The sequence below is a fragment of the Halichoeres trimaculatus genome, unplaced genomic scaffold (assembly GCF_033239565.1).
Source record: "Halichoeres trimaculatus isolate MK-OKI-2021-1 unplaced genomic scaffold, fHalTri1.1 fHalTri1_scaffold_20, whole genome shotgun sequence".
NCBI classification, from domain to species: Eukaryota; Metazoa; Chordata; class Actinopteri; order Labriformes; family Labridae; genus Halichoeres; species Halichoeres trimaculatus.
This window is the reverse complement of record NW_027437198.1, coordinates 7,244,109-7,260,201: the sequence shown is the minus strand read 5'-3', so window position 1 is coordinate 7,260,201 and position 16,093 is coordinate 7,244,109. Positions and strand designations below refer to the sequence as shown.

The window sequence follows — 16,093 nt, the reverse complement described above, 5'->3', positions numbered from 1 at the left end:
TGGGCCTGCATTTTCTCCTCATCTGTCAGATTAATGAGCAGCTATACCACTCCTGTGCTTACTCTTTTTTTAATTGTATAATATAAATGTGTTATCACCCAGCCTCCTCCTTCTCCTTTCCTGCCTCCATCGTGTATTCAGGTCCCCTCCTCAAGATTTATGCTCGCCCTCCAGATCTGTTGTGCCACTGAGAGAACTGGCTGTCAAGAGAGAGTTGTTCTCCAGTGATGTAAAACTCCCTCCACTGTCTGGCTCAGTCTGTGTTAATCACTTGGGAAACATTGCAGACAGGCGTAGATTCTGGCCGCTACTGGTCCCTGCTGCCCAAATCAGGAGTAAACTGCTTTGACCTAAGTGCTGTGAGCTGTGCAGCTGTCTCCTCTGCTTTTGATGTCTTTTTTTCGAGAGTATAACATCTCACTTGTGTTTATTCCCCCCCAAAGTAGTTTGAGCAAAAGGGTTTTAAACTCTAATCTCTGGGTTGCAAAGTTCAGGAGTTGTTCTTTCCTCACTCATAGCCTCCTGTTGAAGTTATGAGCTTTTTGTGGCTCATTGTATCGAGGGTTAACACTGAGTGCAGCCACGTGTGGTCAGCCACATCCTGTCGGCTCTTCAGCACTGACCCAAAGCACAGATGGTGTGACTCGGTTTACATCCCAGTGGTTTATAGCTGTTGTTGGGGTTAAGTGGGGCTGATACGATGACATTGCAGCTAGCGTGATGATAATCTGCTCAGTCTGTAATAAATTCCTAATACATTTACCAACTGTTAAGTCCATAAAATGAAACATGCTTGTTTCAAGATTTATTAATTTACTTCTGCTCGATAAACTGAAGAGAGAAAAAGAGAGAGAGAAACCCTTCAGAGAGGCTGGGAAATTTGAATTCTTTGCTTTCTTTCAATTATTAATAATCAGCTACAGAAAAAAATCATTAATTTTAATATATCAAAGAGACAAATCTTAGAAACACATTTCTTTGCAGTTTGTTTTTTAAGCTTTTAAAATATCTGTTGAAGATGCTTTGTTGAACTCAGTGATTTGGTTCTTTCATAAAATGCCTTGAGTTCTTCCTCATTGGTCGGTTGAATATGAAGTATCTTCAGGCTGACATACTAAGCATCTCTAAGGCTGGGGGTAGAAAGGATTGGCGAGAGAGGAGGAGTATGTGAGGGATGTTAACAAGGAAATTATTTAAATAGAAAACACATAATTTTAGCAATGCAAAGGAAATGCTTTTATTTTTAAAGGAGCTGTTCACATAAAAACAAGGCCAAAGGAGCTGTTACTACAAAAACAACAACAAAAACACAAAAGAAGCTGTCATAAAGTCTTAAAGGATAAGTTCGGTTTATACAGCTTTTACATTGTTTATAGAATGAAGTAGAACAAAATACTCACCCATAAGGCTTTCCTGATCCAAGCAGTGCTTCGGGAGATATTTAGATCCAAAATCGTGCAGCGGACGTCCGTATACTGGGATCCATCGGGGCATAGACAGCGCCGCTCCTTAAAACTGCATTAATCGTCCAAAAACTCATGTTTTTCACCAATATTCCATCATGGTCCGCTCCGGTTTAGTCCTCTGCTGCAGTCTGTGTCACTCCAGACAACGCTGTGTGGCTGTACTGACCTCTGAACTGACGAAGACTTTGTTTACGATTGCCTCTCCGCGCCTCATCATGTAGCCTGAAACAATGAGCCGCACTGCGCATGCGCGGAGGGGCAAACGTAAACGAAGTCTTCGTCAGTTTAGAGGTCAGTACAGCCACACACGATTTTGGATCTAAATAGTACTGCTTGGATCAGGAAAGCCTTCTGGGTGAGTATTTTGTTCTACTTCATTCTATAAACAATGTAAAAGCTGTATAAACCAAACTTATCCTTTAAGACTTTATGACAGCTGCTTTCGTGTTTTTGTTGTTGTTTTTGTTGTTGTTGTTGTTGTTTTTGTACTAGACAAGACAAGAAAGACAAGTCTGTGTGTGATGGGCTGGAATTCAAAACATGGTTTAATCCCACTGGCATTTATAGTTACTGCACTTTCTTTTTTCAAAAACTTCTGAAATTTCTGTACGCGTTGGTTTGACTTTAGGTTGCTATTTTTTTTTTCACTTAATTTTTGTGTTTTTATGCCTTTATTGGGTTAGGAGAGGATGGTGGATAGAGCAGGAAACAGGGTGAGAGTAGAGAGGAACATGCAGGAAAGAGGCCACAGGCTGGATGTGAACTCAGGCCACCCACGCATGGGCAAACCTCATGGAGCGCAACCTAGACCGCAAGCCCATCTGTGCTCCTGGGTAGCTAATTTAAATAAAAGAATGAAAGAAAATAATAATTATAATAATAATAATAATAATTATAATAATAATAAAATAATAAAAATAAAAAAAATATTTATATAAATGAATGAACAAATGAATTAATAATTAATTAATTAATTAAAAAATAGATTAATAAGTCAATTATAATAATAATGACTAAACTTAAAATAAAATAGAAGTATAAATTTTAAAAAAATCACACATTATATACTAACGCAGTCTAAGAAAAGAAATATATGCACTCATTTTGCAGGAAACAAATTGGGGTTAAATGGTGAAGAATGAATAATGGAGCGTAGCCTTCTCTATGATAAGCTTTCCTCCAGTTGAATAAATTATTGAGAAAAAAGAAGAACCAAAGGTTTTTTCTTGTTTATCAGTAATTTGAATGTTTATCACGGTAATCTGAAGGGTTGCAGTTGTGTGCACTGACAGTGGTGCTTTGCAGTACTTGAATATTTACATGAATGATTAATCAATCAGCTAAATACTTGCAGATTGATTTCTCAGTCAGTAGGCCCATCAATAAGTATCACAGCTCTACTCTGACATTTTGCCGCAGATTAAGTTATGAATGAATTAATAGAGAAATTAACCAGTAATGAAATAAATCTCTAAGTGCCACACCTGACAGACTCACAGGGATTATCTGATCAGTGGAGCGCCAGTGCCCTTTGTGTTTATCTCTACAAGAGGCTGAACGTAAGGCGGCTTTGTTTTGTTTAGCGTTTTCCTTTCTGGAAATGGATTCTATATTTGGCTCCATGTCCCTGGAAAATACCCGTCCATGACCTTCCTTTGTGCTTGAAGCAGAATGATGGCACCTGCAGAAGATTATCCCCTTGGAGGAGACAACCACTGTGGTCTTACCTTCCTGTTGATGACAGAAGAACCACAGAGTCAAGGAGCTGGTTCTTTTCTATTTCAGTGACCTTTTTGTCTCTGTGTGTAATTGAATTGTTGGTACGTTATTGGCCAGAGGTTGTTTTTAATAGTAAGAAAAAGGAGAAGTCATTAACAGGTCAATCAGACTGCTGATTGACACTGCAGCTGCTTTGAGGATCTTTGAATGCATCCTTCAGTCTGCTTCAGCGGCTTCATGTCAGTGTGAAGCTGCTTCAATCTGCTTTTAGGAGCATTTTATGAATTGACAGCATTAAAAACAAGGTGGCATAGTGAAAAAAATGAATCTGCAGGGAATTATCATCTGCATCTAAATTTAGTGTGGCACCACAGATCTTGTCTCTTTGTCATCTATTATCATGTTTTTCAGGAACAGCAGGTGGAAGCTGTTTTTAGCGAAAAAGACGGCTTGAAAATTCACAGCACAGCACAAAAAATACTGGTGAAGATATGAGAGCATAAAACAGATAGAACAAGGTATTGTTCTCAGGAGTACACTGAAAAAGAAACCATAACAAGAGCGGTAAAAGCACTGGCAGCAAAGTTTCCAGAAAAATACTGTAGAATTACAGTCAAATCAATCTAAAGTAATTTCCTTTGAAAATACTATTTTTCCCATGTACAATAACAAATTTGTAATGTATAAAAACAAACTCTGTATGTAAAACTAAAGATAAATGTTTGCGGATTTACAGTATAAATATGTCATTTTAGAGAAAAATACCATTATTTAACAGATTTTTCCTTAATTACAGTTAAACACCGTCAATTAAGTTAGATTGCAAAGAGTTCTGCAGAAAAATACCGTTATTTTACAGCAAAATATTTTTTGTTGTGATAGTGTTTTGTAACCTTGAGTGAGGAGGACACACAGAGGATATAAGACTCTGCTGAACATTAAAGTGTTGGATTGGGGGAACATGCTGCCTGTGCAACACTGCAGGGAAAGTTGTGTAATTGAAATAACATTGATATTAAAAACTGACCAACAAAGCAAAAACCATCAACACATCTTGTTTATTTAAAACAAAACCCAACACAAAAATCACTGGGTATAGTGTCTGCACAATGGAGCACAGACAGCCAGTCCGCCCCCTGGAGCACAGACAGCTGGTCCGCCCCCTGGAGGACAGACAGCTGGTCTGCTCCTTGGAGCACAGATAGCCGGTTTGCGCCGTGGAGCACAAACATGCTGTGCCCCCTGTAAAGCAGGGTCTCATATCCACAGTGTGTCCTCCTCACTCATGGTTACAAGCACTGTCACAATAAAAATGACTTTGAATTTGTCTGGAAACTTTGCTGCCAGTGCTTTTATTGTTGTTTTACAAATTTTTATTTTTTATGGCCAAGTCCTGTATTTTTGCAGTTACTTCATGTAGTTCCATGTTTTTACAGTGTTCAACTGTAATTTTACGGCATTTTTCTGAAAACATTGCTGCCAGTGCTTTTACCGTTTTTTTTTTATTTTTTATTTTTTTACAGTTTTTTTAATTTGTAAATTGCAACCATGAGTGAGGAGGGTACATGGTTCAGCTGGCATAGCACCTAAAACAAAACATCCAGGATGTAATTTAAAGATAATTTCTGTAATTTCACAGTTTTGTGTAAGGATTTAAAAAAAAGAAAAAGTACTTTAAAAATCAAGGGTTAAAAACAGTAAAATTCTGTTTTTTTTTTACTATATCAAATTACTGAAAATATCTGTAAATCTGCTAGCATTTTATTGTTTCATTAGAAAACAGGAAAAATCTGTTAAAAATCACAGACCATTTCCTGTGAAATTGCATGTTATTAACAGTGTAGATATGAAACTCTCCTCATTTTTTTATGTCTAAGATTAATTTCTAGGTCTTTACTTGAAGGGATGGAGCAGTGAGTGGGGTCACACAGATCTCAGCCTCCATACATGGGGTGCAGTGTTAAACTTTTCCTGCTGAGCCTGTGCTCTTACTGTTCTTGCTCTTCAGAGTCCTCCTTGTTTGTTTGTCCCATTCCTCTTTCTCTTACAGCGAATCATCGAGGCCATCTCTGCACCACAGTTTCAAAGACTTAAATAATCTAAATGAGTGCTTGCTGCCCCTCTTTGATGATCCAAAGGACACTTTCATTCATGTGAGCCACTGACAGCTCTTTGCTGTAATTTCCCAGGCCTCTTTCCCTTTCCTGGTACTTAATATAAACTGGGTTCTCAGTCACCAGCTGCCTCAAGTAAGACATGATATCAGATTCAGTGGGAATTGTGTGCTTGACCTTTTCTAATTTAACTGCTGAGCAAAGCTGTGCTGGGCAGCTGCACACAGTATTTCCTCTCCCATCCTGCGCTCCTCTTTTTTTCCCGCCCTTTGAGAGACGTCTAATAAAGCAGGGCTGGGTAATATCCTTGGCTAAAGTGATTAATGTTCGTCATTTTCCATCATCATATCTTCGTGCACTTTCCTGGTGTTATCCTGACCTCGAGCACATCAACCCCCAACCATCCGTTTTATCACATGGAATAATATTGATTGCCTACAATGAGGCTTTCACGGCTGTTTATGCATTACGAGGGAATGAATGAGGCCTGCTTCTCAATCAACCATGTGGCCGTGAAACAGACGGCAGCATATATTCTGAGTAATTTTTTTAGATTACTTGTCCATCTCTGAGCCAGCAGAAGAATAATTGAGAAGGCACATTTTGATTGATTTTAGAAAAGAGCAGAACTCTGCTGTGACGAATCATCTTTGTCTTCACTCTGGATCTATTGCCTTTGGCTCAGCAGCAAGTATTAGCTTGGAGAGACTCACATACACACACATTTAACACTAACACCTCCCTCTACTTGTAGTGTGAATGCTACTCAAGGGATGTTCTGTCCGTCAGCAAAATGTACAGTATTTGCCCCAGGCTCAGAGGGGAATAGCGCCAAATGTGACCTTGACTGGGATAAATGAGGCTGTTCTTAAAGAAGTGTGTATGAAGAAATGAGCAGGAAAGAGAGAAAGACAAGCAGATGAATTAGCCTGAAGTGTGGTCCATTTCTGCTGCAAGTGGAGGAGGAAGGAAAAAAAAGGTCCCATTGTTTTATGTTTGTTATGTCAGCAGTCTGGTTAAACTGGTAAATAACCATTCGACCAGAGCAGAGTGCAACCAGCTCAGGGGGATGTTAGTCAGTGAGGAAGATGGAGGGCTAGTAGCAATAGCTCTGCTAAGGTTAGCCACACTTAGCAGACTAATATTACTAGGGGTGCACTGATCCAGCTTTTCTGGATCCGATACCTGGGCTTTGGGTATCCACCAATACCAGTGTTAAATAATGACCTATGTGCCCTACAGGGATATGACAGGTAATTTTGGGGATATAAGGCAAAAATGAATATATGGAATTATGGCACTTAATATTTATTTAAATTATAAAAAAAATAAATGTTTACCAGCAAAACAAAGCTTCAGTACTTACAGAAGTTACTACTCAATGCTTAACTTTTATACCCTATAGACTGGTAATATAGCAAAAAAGAAAAAGAAAGTTCATCAGAGGAAATATTTCAAGTATCCATGGGCACCATGGACCCCCTTCCCAAGGCTATCAATCGAGCCTTGAGGGGCACCAATACCTGATACCAGGATCAGTATCGGTGCATCCCTAAATATTAAATTATTTAAAGTCCCTATCTGGCTTTATAAGTTATACTAAAATGACCTCACTTTTATATATAAGTGTATTTATAATCCAAATTTAAAATGTCATCACCAGCAACAAAATGTGCTACTACTTAATGCCAAATAGGAGATAGATAACAAAAACAGATAACATAACAGATAACATAACAAAAAATAAATACATCTCATCACTCTACATCCTGCAAAATGTTGTCTTGAGTAAAGAAAAGTGGTAAATGGTAAATGGAGTTGAGCTTATAAAGCGCTTTTCTAGTCATAGACCACTCAAAGCTGCGTTACACCTCAGGTCACACTTACCCATTCGCATCCATTCGCTCTCACATTCACTCACTAATGGATCCCATTTTTACTATGTTAGATATCCATCAGTTTGTCTAACACACTCATGCCCTTTCACACACCACTGACGCAGCAATGGGAGCAATATGGGGTTAAGTGTCTTGCCCAAGGACACATCGCCATGTGTCGCCCATGTGTCGCTGGGCTTGAACCTGCAACCTTCCAATCACCGACCAACTGCGACCAACAATTCTTCAACTGCGCCACCGACGCCCCTACGTGTTTCCCATGTCTTTACAACAGTAGGGGAAAGTGCTCATGGCCAACAGAATCTTTAGTGACCATCTTGGTTTTGTTGAGTTTAACTGAGTGATAGCATGACTCGGGATGGGTATCAAAAACCGGTTCCTGTTGAGAATCAATAAGAAACGTTTTAATCCATCAACATCAATAACCTTTCTGCTAACAATTCCCTCATTGATTCCAGAGCTGTCATACCTTTTGTTGACTTAACTGCTGCAGCTATCTTAGCTTGGCATATGATAACAGTTTCCCAAGAAAACTCTGATTCAGGGTTTTCTGATTTAAGTTTTACTAAAGAACTAAACACACAAAGAAATGCACATTACTCTCTCAAACAAACGATTCCTATTCAAGAAAACATGGTATAAATCTCTTTATTTACTCCCAAAAAATAAAGAAAATAGCGCTAGCTTGATGCTAATGTATATGGGAAATTGCATTGATATGCTAGCAGTTAGCATACATTAGTATAACTTGGGCTTCAGAATAGAATTTTAACTTTCATGGCAAAAGCATATCACAATTACTCTTTTAAACACTGAGAACTCCAAATGTCAAAATACAAATAGGCAAGTGAAAAGTTCCATACAGACTCATGGCTGACTTCATAACGATGGCAAGGTTCCAAACAACTCAGAGTAATGCTAAAGCCACTTCAAGACACTAGATGGCCCACGTCAGTCAATATTATAATAAAACAGTTCATTGACGTCACATGTCGTGCAATTTTTACTAATTTTTATTTATTCATGCACGGAGATATCCAGATCCAGTGACCAATTTCATATTTATTCACTTATCAAGTCAATGAAATGTTGTTGACACAGAAATCCTGTAAAGTTACTTTTTGTACAGGGAAGATTCGGAGAAAAAAATCCTTAAAGAATTGGATCCATAGGCAAAATTGATAAGGGCACTGGTATAAATAAAATCTTCTCAATACCCATCTCAGGTGTGACATAACCCTTGCCAAAGAAAAGAACAACTCACCTAACTGATACTTCAAGCTTCGAATTAACCAGACCTCGTTTTGAGCTCATTAAAGCCTAAAGTGCTGCGTTTGTGTGTGTGAGTGTGTGTGAGTGCTGCCAGTCTACACACTGCAGTACTTGACCAAAAGTCAAACGTGTTGGCTTTGTCACCTTGATATATGTACAGCTGTCTTTTCTCTCAGCCAGCAATCAACACCTGTCCTCATTTTCATCTTGACTCTTTGAGTCCACATCATTATGCCCACACAGGGATCAGAAAGACAGCAGGGTCGACGGTGAAGTGGGGGATCTCGCCGTGGAGTGCCTTTCTACTATGAGGGGATGAAGGGCAGACGTAGAGCTATTACATGGTGTGGCTATAGCTGCAGCTGTTTTGATGCCTGAAAAAACTGTTGATGAAAAAAAAAATCCCTGGATTACTTTTTCAAGTCATGCTGAGATATGTGTGCCTCTCATCTGGAGTCTTCAGAGGCAGCCAGGGGAACAGAAGAGCCTGGAGGGACTCTAAGCTGCTGTATTGTATTGCAGTGACCGAGCACTGCTTGGAACACCTTGGCTCTGCATGGTAGATTACAGTGCTGCCAAGAGGGTAATGGCATAATACATTACAGTGCATTTTACAGCATGGCCCTGCACTGTGTGTTATGGTTCAGCACAGCATGTCATTGTAGCCTTCAGCAAAACAATCTCTTCATTAATCATTTCTGGCCTTATCATGCTAAGCAAGTCTGCAGAGCTTCAAGATTTCTTGTCGGGCTCTGCAAACATCAGGCAGCTGTGGAAGGTTATTGAAGGTCTGCGATGTGGTGATTAGCTGGATTTCATAGCTGCAGTCGTTTTGGTTATCTGCTGTGTCACACTGTTTCGCAGCAGCGTCGCACTACCTCGACTTGTTCAGGAGGAGTTGTACAGCAAAGCTTGTGCCTGCTCCTTCGACCCAGCAAGCAATAACAGATTAGTACTCAGGGGGTGTAATGACTTTGTGGATCAAGTGCAGAAAAGCAGAAAGCGTATTATTCCAAAGGGCTGCAATTGATCTTATCAGCATGGCTCAGAGATATTTCTATTGAGCTGATACTGTAACAGATTTCCCTCTGGATGTCGATATATCCTGATGTGCTCCATTTAATCCTGACAAGTGTCACTCTTTGTGGTGCACCTATGAGGGACAACTGTCCTATCAGCTCAATGGTACAGTGCCCTGCCTCTATCTAGTCTGACAGGAGAACCCAGACTGACAGTATCACAGCCAACGCAGCCTGTTTGATAAGAAAGCACACATGTAAGCTGCCATCATGGCTTCTCCATCAGAACGGCACATATGGCGTGTGGGGAAGACCATGCTACACAGAGTGCTGCCTCGCTCACACTCATTCACTCAGCTCTGAGGCCTCTGGCCTTTTCATTTAATAAGCTAAGCACACAAATCAATAGAAGTGGCAGATCTGAGGAAGGCCTTGTGACTTACTTGTGGTTGTGAGATGAAAGTATTCTCATGCTGCCTACCAAGTGACGTTTACAGAGACAACGGGAATGATAGAGAGTTAGCATGTAGCTCAGTAGTTCCCAACTCTTTTCCCTTGATGCCCCAAAATAGTTAAGTGAGTGGTTACCACTCTTAAACTGCAAAAATAAACATGAGTTATCGTATTTTCTTCTATTTCTCTTTGATTTACCCCAACCGGCAATCTCTGGTCTTAGAGTATGAGGGGCCAGTTACATGACAACAGTTTTAGGGTGACACGCAAAAGTTTTGTTGCGTTTCAGCCTCACGTTTACACCTCCAGAGTGGGATTTTTCTGAAACTCTGCCAACACCGTTGCCGTGTAAACAGTAAGCTGGTGTTTTTAGTGGAGATGTTGACGGTACACTCTGATTCGCACGAGCGCATACAACAGAACAACAGTACCGTTGTTACGATCGTCATGGTCTATTGTCGTTGTGCTTGTGCTGCTCAATCTGCTAAATCTGCTGACTGTCTTTCAACAAAAATGTGCATCTGTTGCTCCACTTTTGAACTTTGTTTTTACCACATGCCAGATGATTGGCTCAACTCTACTTTGGTTGAGATCTCCCAAAAGCGCTGTCTGGACAAGAAAGTTATCGCACCACTAACAGGCCTCCCCCCCCTCCCTGTGCACACCACTGCACCAGAGGTAACATTTCTTCAAAGTTTACAAAATAAATTACTTGGAAAGTGTAAATGTAGCCCAATTCTATCATGGCAAAATACTACACAGTACAATGTGCATATTTGTACTATTAACATTAAGCTAATAATTGTGACGATAACGAAGGGATCCTAGGAGAAATGTCTAACCTGAAAGGGTCCATGGTCTTAAAAAGTTTGATAGCCCCTGGTTTAGAGGATTTAAAGATTCAGAGTCCGCCCAATCAGAGGCACAGCCCAGCTCACATGACCGGCGAGTGCCCTATAGCTGTACTCAAAAGCCGCATTTCCACCAAGCAGTCCGGGTAGGTTCGTCTTGGTACGGTGCGCTTTTAGTGGCGTTTCCACTGACTCATCCCGGGACAGATCCCTAAAAACTGAGACGAGCCGTCCCACTTTTTTGGGACCCTTTCGTATGGGTGCCAGACTGAACCGATCCGCTCTCGGGAGGTGGAGCAACACACTGCAGACCGTTGATTGGTCAAAAGAATCGTCACGTACCCCGACAGCGGCTGCATTTCTCCTGGCGGCGCACAGACTTCTCTGAAACGAAGCTTGATTGCACTTTGTAACAGAGAGTTACATGAAAATCACAGAGAGGACGAAATGCTGCATGTCTTCCATCCGTGCTCTTTGTTTCCTGTGTCACGTTTTCTTCTTTGTTGGATTTAATAGCGGGGTGAGCTGCTACGGCTTCGCGCTATTGTTTACCAGCTGTGGCTTCCGGCATCCAGCTTACACGCCGCCCACCACGAGGGGGCACAGTTTGCTGTGGAAACGCAAACGGGATGAGACTTAACTGTCCCAAACTGTCCAAAACCGTACTGAACCGACCCGTACTGCTTGGTGGAAACGCAGCTAAAGCTATGGCTGCGATAGCTGATCTGCTTCAAAAATCTGTAACAGATAGGTGACATCTGGGAGACTACATCCATTAATTATACAGTCTATGGTTTGCCCTGTGTAACATATAGAGTGTTAGCCGGCTAGCTCTCTGACCTGACAAGCCTGACTGATGCTGCCATGGTCACAGAGGCTCAGAGGTTACAGAGATGTGGCTTACTTAAATACATCATATTTGTGAATGTGGACAAAAATGTATTTCTAAATGGGTTCACACATACGTTTGATTACCCCAATGATTGTGTTATCATGATTTTTTTTTAATTAAGCATGCACAGATATTTCTGACTAACTCATAGCCTCAGATGAGTTAAAGCCCTGTGAACTCTCTGGTGCTGCCCTGTGAGGGACACAGATCCCAGGTTGGAGACCACTAATGTAGATAGTATTATTTGTAAATGCAACATGTAAGTGGCTATAGTTCACAATACTTAAGCTCTTGCTATCATCTAATTACAATATTATGATTGATATCAGAATTTATTGTAAGTAGACATATTTATGTAGATTGGCTGACTTGTAATGTTGTTTAATTTCAATATTAGGGTCATTTATTATAATAAAATGAAATGATCAGTGTTTAAAAGCTCCTCGGAGATGAAAATTTCTATTCCCCTATTCCTCTTTGTATCATTGTAAATTAAATATCTCTGTGTTGGGTCGAACATTACTGACTCCAGGTTGCAGCTGCTCCATTAGCTTCCATCAAACTGGCGGGGTAATGTTGTGAAGCTGGTCTATCATGTAGAGGGGGTCATGTGACAGGTATTTGCTTTCTCATTTATTGAACCCATTACTCACAGACGCTGCAAGGAGCGGAGGATGGATGGTGTGTTGATTTCTTGGATGTGCAGTGTCTTTGTGAGAAGCATTTCTTAAACTTAATGGTGTAAAGTGGACAGACGAAAAGTTTGCTTTCACTGTTTTGTTGCATCAAGAGATAGCATTTTTTCCACACAGTTGATACAAACAGAAATGTACTCACGTAAGCTTAAATATAGTAACAAACTTTTGCTATATAGAATCTTCTTTTTTGCCGACTCCCTCTTTGCATAAGACATTTCAATCCCCCATCAAACACTGGAAGAATCGTCCCATATGGTATGGACATGTGCTGAGAAAATCTGCTTGTGTATATTCCTGCCTCTCTTGCAAACAAGGAGAAAGCACAGGCAAACGGAGAGCTGAGTAAAGGAAAAACAGTTTTATGGGAAGAGGAGAAAAAAAAGACAGAGACAAAAAAAGATGGATAGTGTTTCTCCGGCAGGTTCACAGTTTTCAGGGTGCCACCTGGCTCACAGTCATAACACCAGCCTCTGCATAACACATGGGAGAAGACGCTTCCCATCTGCAGCAACACACACACTGTCTCCAGCTTTGCATCCTGGGCCTGCCAAGGCTAATTACCATGGCAACGGGCAATTGAATAGGGTGAGGGTCAGCTGGAAACTGGAGGCCTTTTTTTTCAGATGGATTGACTGGTGCTGTGACGAGGAGAAAGAGGGGCAATTGAATTTATTCAGCTGAGGACGTGGTGGTAAAAGCCGAGCAAAGGCCTATTTTTGTTCAAGCTGAACACAGGCACAGATTCTTCCCAGCAGCTCGGAGGAACACCTACACAGAGACGCGAAACGTGCTTTCCAGACTCTTAAAGAATCATAAACCTTGAGAAAGAAATCCAAGGCTGCCGTTTGTGTCTGTTCCTTTTGCTAACTCTGTATTTTTGGTTTGAATCTCTGCTGGTTTACTCCGACTCAAGCTGTGTAAGAGATTGAGCTTTCTCTCCTCACTGCCACGCTGAAGCTCAGGGTGATAAATTGCTATCATGAGTCACTCATGCATCCTAAGCTTTTCTCCTTTTATAATCAAGGGTATAGAAAATACCAGCACTCCTCCTCTTCCTGATACACACCAGCCTTCACCGACAGTGACAGATGAACAGCTCACTCTTAAGGTGACACCCACAACAACCCCCACCCATCCTCCTACAAGCACTCACTCTCCTGCACATATTTGCTTTTTGCTTTCTCTGTTGGTGAAAATGCAAACAGCCACACATGCATCCAGACTGTGGGCATGTTTGTGGGCTGCAGTCACTCGTTAGTGTGCACAGCGGGACTGAGTGTGTGATAAATGGCTGTGTGAATAATGAATAAGGAGAGATGACGGGGAGCCAGTCCACCCTGAAGCACTACACAGCACTCAGCCTGCAGATTGACTCTGTGTGTGTGTGTGTGTGTGTAATATACAGTAAAAGTGTTTCCCCCCTCAATTTTTTTGTGTATGTCTTTGTCCATTATGCATAACTAGCACTTTATTATTAGCCCTGCCGGCTGTGAAATAACTTTCTCCTCCTGCTTGGAGAATGACAGGAGCTTCTGTCTCCAAACACTTGTCCGGCTCAGCCTCTCTCTGCGCTGTTCTCCTTTTGTATAATACAGAAAGATGCTTTCATGTTAAGTCACTTTTTCAGCTAACTTCTAAAAGCTTTGTTCTTTCCTTTTTCCTGCTTTTCACGTTCTAGTTGCCATTTCTTGACCCATGTTTGTTATTCTCATATGATGTTTCTCCGTGCCGTTACCACTTGTGTTGTATTATTTGTGATGTATCATTTGTGACAAATCATTTGTTCTCAAACGGCCCAAACACTGCAGGGAAAGAGGCAGAGAGGTGGTGTTTGTGTGAGCAGTCGAGCTCAAACAGGAAGTCAATGAATCAATCAGTCAATGAACAGGTATGTACAGATGTCAGGTTGGTTTACTGGGATAATGGAGGTAAATAAATCAACAATTTGCTGGGCAGCCATTCAGGTATTAAGTCTTCTGCTGAATTTACTTTTTTATCATTCTTGGCACTCATTTCTCCTCCCTTAAAGTATGAAAATGCATTTGTACCTTTCAAGTCGTGTTACCGTCACTGCTACATACTTCCATGCATCCTTTACGTTGGCATTGTTGTTAACCAATACATCCACGACCATCCATCCAGACCTCCACCAAGCATACTGTGATTGTCACCAACACTTTAGTCCTACTTTAATGTTATACTCCCTTTCAGCAGACTGCTACAATTTGGTGTTAGTTGCAGGTTTGTACAATAATTTGTTACCTGACAGTGTTGAAAATTATGATGACCCAGTACATATTTCATATTCCAGATCTTGGTATCCAGAATATTGCCAGGATCTGGATCGTACTTTTACATCTGTCAGAAATTATGGTGACCTTGTCTCGTATCATTTTGCAAAGCAATCCAACCATTTATTTTGGAGTTATATACACATATGGTGAAAACAGCCCTATCTCACAATGATAAAGAATCCTTTAAAAAAATCCTGGATCCAGACAGTGATCTGGATCACCTCCAAAATTTAATCACTTCTTCCTTATCCCATTTTGAACATTTCCTGAAAATTTCATCAAGATCAGTTTGATACTTTTTGAGTTATGTTGTTCACAGACAAACTCTCCCAAAAACATAACCTCCTTGGTGGAGGTAATAATGGTGACTGTGGATGAGGTATTCCTAATATACTTCTTGCAAAAAAAAGACAAAAATCGAGCTAGCGTTGTATGAGGCAGTTGTTGGTGAGGCAGCTAAATACAGAGAAAGCTCACCCACTAATGGTGCATTCCATTTGTACTTGGAAGTCGGAATTTATGAGTTACAAGTGGGAAATTTCAACTGGAATGCCCCTTGAAATCGGAATGTCCTAATGGGAAGATGGGGACCCACACCACCCCCAAGTTTACAATCAAAGATGGCTGCCCTAGGTGTAAACAGCAATTAAGTTACTGTTATATTCTGTTTATTTAAGAATTGCTGGTTAGTGTTTGTCATAATAAATCGGCTGTATACATAGTATTATTCAATGTTTATATACACAGTGTTTTCCCTATGTTTACAACCTTTGGGAGGGCGGGGATGTTGCCAGCAACGGGCAGTGTTTCCTTGTGTTGTTTTTCCGAGCTCTCTGCCTATGATAAGGGTTGAGCTTGTCTCTGTGTGTCAATGTTTGTGTATCTGTGAACGTGTTGGGGTGGAACTTTATCGTGTGCAAAACAGCACAAGGAGAAATGTGAGGATGTATAAATGTCATGTACATTAGATGAATTACATAAAAACAAGGTACAGGCTTCATTTATGAGAGAAGTTACTCTAAATGACTAATGCTCAGTAAAATTAACTTGGCTTTGGGTTCCTCTACAATGGTAGGGGAAAAACTGATACAGAAATATTACTGTCATGGCAAGTTTTCCCGACTTGGCAACTGGAATGCTTTTTACTCAGATATGACGTCATTCCTACTCCCCACTTACCAGTTTTAATGTAAATCATGCGTTTTTTACAAGCATTTTTCAAGCATTTAGGTAGTTACAGCAACACTACCAGTGGTACTGGTCTGTTAGGTTCGTGTCTGTGCAGAAATAAGGACGAAATGAACGCAGAGTACGGATACAAGGCTCTGTCTGTACTTAACATTAAATATTAACGAGCTTTAAATGTTGTTTCTGAGTGAAAGATAAGAATTGGGAGCAGGTGGTACGGAGGCTCTTA

The 16,093-nt window shown here is 40.7% G+C and overlaps 1 protein-coding gene across 1 annotated transcript in view; it reads left to right on the top strand.

Annotated features, from left to right (window-relative positions):
• The window catches only part of LOC141809143 (adenylate cyclase 9), a 52,278-nt gene that overhangs the window by 4,379 nt on the left and 31,806 nt on the right, over positions 1–16,093 (top strand). The window lies entirely within an intron of this gene.